The following is a 6,012-nucleotide window of genomic DNA, read 5'->3' on the forward strand; positions in this document are numbered from 1 at the left end:
TTATTTTCATAATTATCCTTGTTACCCTACTAAAAATATCTCAAATGACTCTATATTTTACACCCTTCTTAACTTATTAAAAACCTCATCAAAGCACTCCATATTTTACATAGAAAAAATTTAAACAAAACTTCTCTTTTAAATCGAACAATTTTTCTGAATTGAAAATAATTTCGTATTAATCGTTTAGTATTATTTGATCAAATTAAAAATAATAATAATTTATGCAATGTGTCTACATTTTTTACTAGTGTACAGAATAAATGATTCCATGGATTTAAAATAAATAAGAAAAATCAAGTGAGTTTATTGTAATCTAATTATTTTTTGGCAAAAACTTGTATGAGACGGTATCACGTTATCACGAGTCGTATTTTGTGATACATATATCTTATTTGGGTCATCCATAAAAAAATATTACTTTTTATGCTAAGAGTATTATTTTTTAGTGTGAATATCGTTAGGATTGACTCGTCTTACAGATAAAAATTGATGAAACTATCTTGCAAAAGACTTATTCTTATTTTTTTTTAAAAAAAACTTGGTATTTTGACAACATTTTGTAATGAGAATAATGTTCAAATGACCAAAGATTCCAAGTACCTTTTCTCATTATTATTGAAGGGTATAAATGTAAATAAGAACTTTATTATTTACTCTGGCAAGGCAATCCGATTTTCAAATCCATTTTTATTCTCTCTCACACAGTCGCGCACGCACATGAAAACCCGACTATCCAAGATCTCCTTTGATGCCTATCATTCTCACCATGTTTGATTATGATGTCTCCGTTTTCATCTGATTGGTGAAATTTTTGAAGGTCTGTGGACTGGACATGGCGATTCGGGGGGGATTATTATCTGGTGCGGGAACCCCCAGGAGTAAGGCTATTGGATCTCGCTTCCCAGTTGTTCTCATCTTCATATTTTCTCTCCTTGCTTTCTCCATCTTGTTCTTAGGCCGTGGCCTCTTCGCTCCTGCTTCCGGTGGGTTTCTATGATGATCGATTTGAATGTTTTTTTTTTGTTTGAAGTCGAGATTTAAGGCATTTGGATCGCTGGTTTGCAGTTGGGGCTCCCAAACATTTGTTTAATGATGTGCTTGATGGGAGTGCTTGCGGGTCAATTATTGGAATGTTAAATTTTTTTGAATTTATTAATTTGGTGAAATTTTTTGTTATTCCAAGTTTGCATCAGTTCAAAAATTGGGGTGACTCTATTTTGTCACCCAGTTGGAAACTTTGGTGACGATAGCCAGGAAAATTGCCCAATTGATATAATGCTTGTTGACATCTGCAAAACTGTTTTGTGAAAAGTTCGATAAATCGCAGAAAACAGTTTGCAGGTTAAATGAATAATCCTTTTCGTTGTTTATTGGACGGGAAATTTGTTTCAAGTTGTGGGGGGGCAGCTGAAAATTGGGACAATAGTTGTAAATTACGTTCAGAAGCAGCACCAAGCTTCATTGCAAAAATTTTAAAAAAAATACAGAACGTCGTGCATTGAATTGTCGATTGGATAAATAGGAAAATTGCAGATTGCGATTTTCTTAGTGGAGGTTAGTTCAGCAGGCGTAATTTCTGATGGGAGAGGATCTGAATAGTGCCAATGATGAAACCTTTCGAGTAATCTGTTTAGAGATCTGATAAAATATTCTCGATATTAATTTATCTTACTTTCAAAGAAAAGTAAAATGTTAATGTTACACTGCTGTAGTCATTTTCATTCACTGAATGGCATTTCTGTGTTGAACTTATTGTCAACTGAAGACATAAATTTGGGATGAGCTAGTTCTCACTCGGAGAGCTAGAGGATGGACAAGCTTTGGCATTTTTAATTTCTTTCTGTTTGCGCACGTGCATTGTCACTTGTCACTTAGCTATTATTCAATTCTCTGTGTTTACATTTAACTGAAACTCGTATCTGGTGTTCTGCAGGCCAAGATGACTTTTCAATGGATTCTAGTGGACAGGTGCCTTACTATACATACATCATTGTACTGTATCTTTGGATTAGATTTAGATTAACATAAAGCGCGATCTGTACAGGATCTTAATTGGAGACAGAGGCTGGCTTCGCAACATCTTAAATCACTCTTCTCAAAAGAGGCAAGTTTTTGATTTGATGAATGTGTTCTCAAAGCAATTAGTATATTATGCTTTGTCAGTAATTGAAAATTTCCGCATTGTTTAGGTAATGGATGTCATTAAAGCGAGCACTGCTGATTTAGGACCCTTAAGTATAGATTTTTTCAGAAAGAACAATACGTCTGCTTCATGGAAATTTTCTGGGCTGGAGACTGCTACTGATAATGTCACTTTTGCTGAGGTCAGCGTGAGCGTAAACATGTTGCTCCTGTTGCTTTCCTGTGGTTGAAGAACATTGTCATTTGAAAGATGCTTATGCCTTTTTCTTTATATATTTGTGATGTAAGTCGACTGGATTGGCTTCAAATACAAGGCAAGAAACATCTAGAAGCAAGCAGGAATACACTTCAAATGGTACTAACTTTCTAGAAATTCGCTTGATGCATTGTGTATAAATATGAAATAATTGACTTGCAGATGTTATTTTATGCAGAGGATGATTCTCGTCCTACTGAAACTCCTGCTATGCTAGTCAGAAGGGTAAGTCCCAGGACTCGCTTTTGGATGATAGTGCTATTGATACTTTGTCCTATTACTTTTTTTGTGATGAAATTGATTATTGTTTCCTTTTATTGAAAGAACAAGAAAAGTACCGCCCTTTAAATTTGCACTTCTCTATTTGGAAATTTCTGTACCTGGATGATCTTGAGCTTTAGGATTATTTTATGAAATCAAAATGCAGCAACTGAGAGAAAAAAGACAAGAAAAGCGTGCTGCTGATTTGGTAAAGCAAGACGATGATGTGACTGTAAAGCTTGAAAATGCAGCTATTGAACATTCAAATTTAGTTGATTCTGCAGTTTTAGGGAAATATAGCATATGGAGGAAAGAAAACGAGAATGAAAATTCTGATTCAAATGTACGCTTGATGCGAGATCAAATGATAATGGCAAGGGTGTACACAAGTCTTGCAAGGATGAAGAACAAGACCGACTTGGCCAATGAGTTACAGAACCGTCTCAAAGAAAGTCAGCGTTCATTGGGAGACGCAACTGCTGATTCTGAATTGCAACGCAGGTAAGATGCATGGTTATTTTCTTATACAGTCTCTTGAACTCTAGCTTATTCTCCAAGTTTTCCAGTGCACCTGAAAAAATTAAAGCAATGGGCCAAGTCCTTGCCAAAGCCAGGGAGCAATTGTATGATTGCAAGCTTGTCACTGGGAAACTAAGAGCCATGCTGCAGTCTGCAGACGAGCAAGTCCGTATTCTAAAAAAGCAAAGCACATTCCTAAGCCAAATAGCAGCAAAGACAATCCCAAATGGACTTCACTGTTTGTCGCTGCGCTTGACAATTGATTACTACCTCCTTCCACAAGAAAAAAGAAAGTTCCCGCAGAGTGAAAATCTGGAAAATCCCAGTCTCTACCATTATGCCCTTTTCTCTGACAATGTTCTTGCTGTTTCTGTGGTTGTCAACTCAACCATCATGAATGCCAAGGTCATTATGGTGCTTTTGAAGTAAAATTATGGAACCTTCATTCTTTTTTTTTTGTTTTGCTCTTCGGGTTGTTATCAAATTATTGATTCATTCTTCTGACGCTATGCATTGTGCTTGTACGATCTGCAGGAATCTGAGAAGCATGTTTTCCATCTTGTTACTGATAAGCTAAACTTTGGAGCAATGAATATGTGGTTTCTCTTGAACCCGCCTGGTAAAGCTACCATCCATGTTGAAAATGTCGATGAATTCAAGTGGCTTAACTCTTCCTATTGCCCCGTTTTACGTCAGTTGGAGTCTGCCGCCATGAAAGAGTACTACTTCAAGGCTGCTCATCCTACCACTATTTCTGCCGGTTCTTCGAACCTAAAATACAGGAATCCTAAGTACCTATCCATGCTTAACCACCTCAGGTTTTATCTCCCACAGGTTTATCCCAAGTTGGATAAAATTCTTTTCCTCGATGATGACATTGTTGTTCAGAAAGACTTGACTGGATTGTGGGAAGTAGATCTTCAGGGAAAAGTTAATGGTGCAGTTGAAACCTGTGGTGAGAGCTTTCATCGGTTTGATAAGTACCTAAACTTTTCCAATCCTCATATAGCAAAAAATTTTGATCCAAATGGCTTGTGGGTGGGCGTACGGAATGAACATGTTCGATCTCAAAGAGTGGAAGATTAAGGATATAACTGGCATATACCACAAATGGCAGAATATGGTAATTTCTTATATTATTCCTTTTCCCGTTTTAAAACTTTGCTGGTAACGAAACTTCAGTGCTATCTTTTATGACAATTACTTCCTGGTTACGAAACGTTGTCAATTCCTTCTTTTGTTTTTCCCCTTTTCTTCATTTGCCTTAGAATGAAGACAGGGTCCTTTGGAAGCTAGGGACACTGCCTCCAGGTCTGATTACTTTTTATGGGCTTATACATCCACTTGAAAAGTCATGGCATGTTCTTGGTTTGGGTTATAATCCAAGCATTGATCGGTCCGAAATTGAGAATGCAGCTGTTGTACATTACAATGGGAATATGAAACCGTGGCTTGAGTTAGCAATGAATAGGTACAAGCCATATTGGACCAAGTACATAAAATATGATCACCCTTACGTACGCAACTGCAAAATAAGTGAATGACTGAATAACAAAGTCGAGGGGCTGGCATTGCTTATTAATGGTCTTCTCTGAGCTTTATGGTGTGGTGAGTAATGAATACCTCTGACTAGCTAAATACGGAAAGCTATCGATCAAGATGAGTTTCTTTTGTCCATTCTTACATATCCTTATTCTTCTATATGATTCCATTAATTTTGTTAAAACATGTTTTTTATGAACTCAATATGATGTCCCATACCGGATTCAATTTGTGATCACATCTTCTGGGGAGATGTGGGATTTATATTTGATTGAGGTATTCTTTGGACACAGCCTTCGTCATTTGGCCTGTAATTCCTGTCAAACTTTCTATATTCAGAAATTCTAACTCCAGTGGGCGGACATCATCCAACCCTCAAAACGAAAAAAATTTCGATTCTTGAAAGATTATTGTAGCTATCAAGTTCATGACATTAACAATTTTTTTTTGGCAACTGTAGCACATTATCTTTGACAAACTTGTGCACCGATTTTTGTGTTTTTGCACTCGATATCTGTTTTCCTATTTACGCAACTTTCTGTCTTCTGAGGCTGTAACATCTCTTTATATCTCCCATTGAATCAAAAAAATTATGTTTAGTTCTTCTCCTTTTTTATGACCAGTGTCGGAATATTTCCGATAAAAACTGAATTTACAGTAATAATCATGTAGAGATGAATTGGAAACAGTGATTGTGTATGTTTATTTGTTTTAGGGAGCTAAGGTCGAAGGAGACTATAAATGACCTTTGGAAAGTGGCCTATATTCTTAAATGTCAAGTCAATCATTTATCTAAATTAGAAATGATCACGTGCGATGTACGTGGGTGATCGCACGTGGGTGATTAATAATGAAAAATATAATAACGAGATTTAGATAATTTTTAAAATCGTTTGAATAATATCTTGTTTATGAGTATTTATTAATCTAAATATATCAAAACACAATAAATAAAAATACATCATGACGATAAATCAAATATATTCACTTATTTATATAACATTTTTCAATTTACATGATTATAACATAATGACAGCTCTCTCAAATTAACAAATATATTTTTTATTCAAATATCATTCACAATGAAAAACAATATAAATAAAATTAAGAGAATAGTAAATTTTACTAAAACCAAAATCACAATGTATTTAAATGGAGTGTATATAGTGATTGTCAAATAAAATTCTCTTAATTAACTAAATTATCATAATGATGTTAAAATAAAATCTCTAAACTTGTTATTAAGTTAAATATCAATTGTGTTTTTGCTGACTTTTAACTCCTTGCGA

At 35.1% G+C, this 6,012-nt stretch overlaps 1 pseudogene; it reads left to right on the forward strand.

Annotated features, from left to right (window-relative positions):
• Positions 1–669: 669 nt before the first annotated feature.
• LOC142524337 (polygalacturonate 4-alpha-galacturonosyltransferase-like) lies at positions 670–5,327 on the forward strand (annotated as a pseudogene).
• The last annotated feature ends 685 nt before the right edge of the window (positions 5,328–6,012 follow it).

This window comes from Primulina tabacum, chromosome 14, assembly GCF_025594145.1.
Source record: "Primulina tabacum isolate GXHZ01 chromosome 14, ASM2559414v2, whole genome shotgun sequence".
Classification (NCBI taxonomy): Eukaryota; Viridiplantae; Streptophyta; class Magnoliopsida; order Lamiales; family Gesneriaceae; genus Primulina; species Primulina tabacum.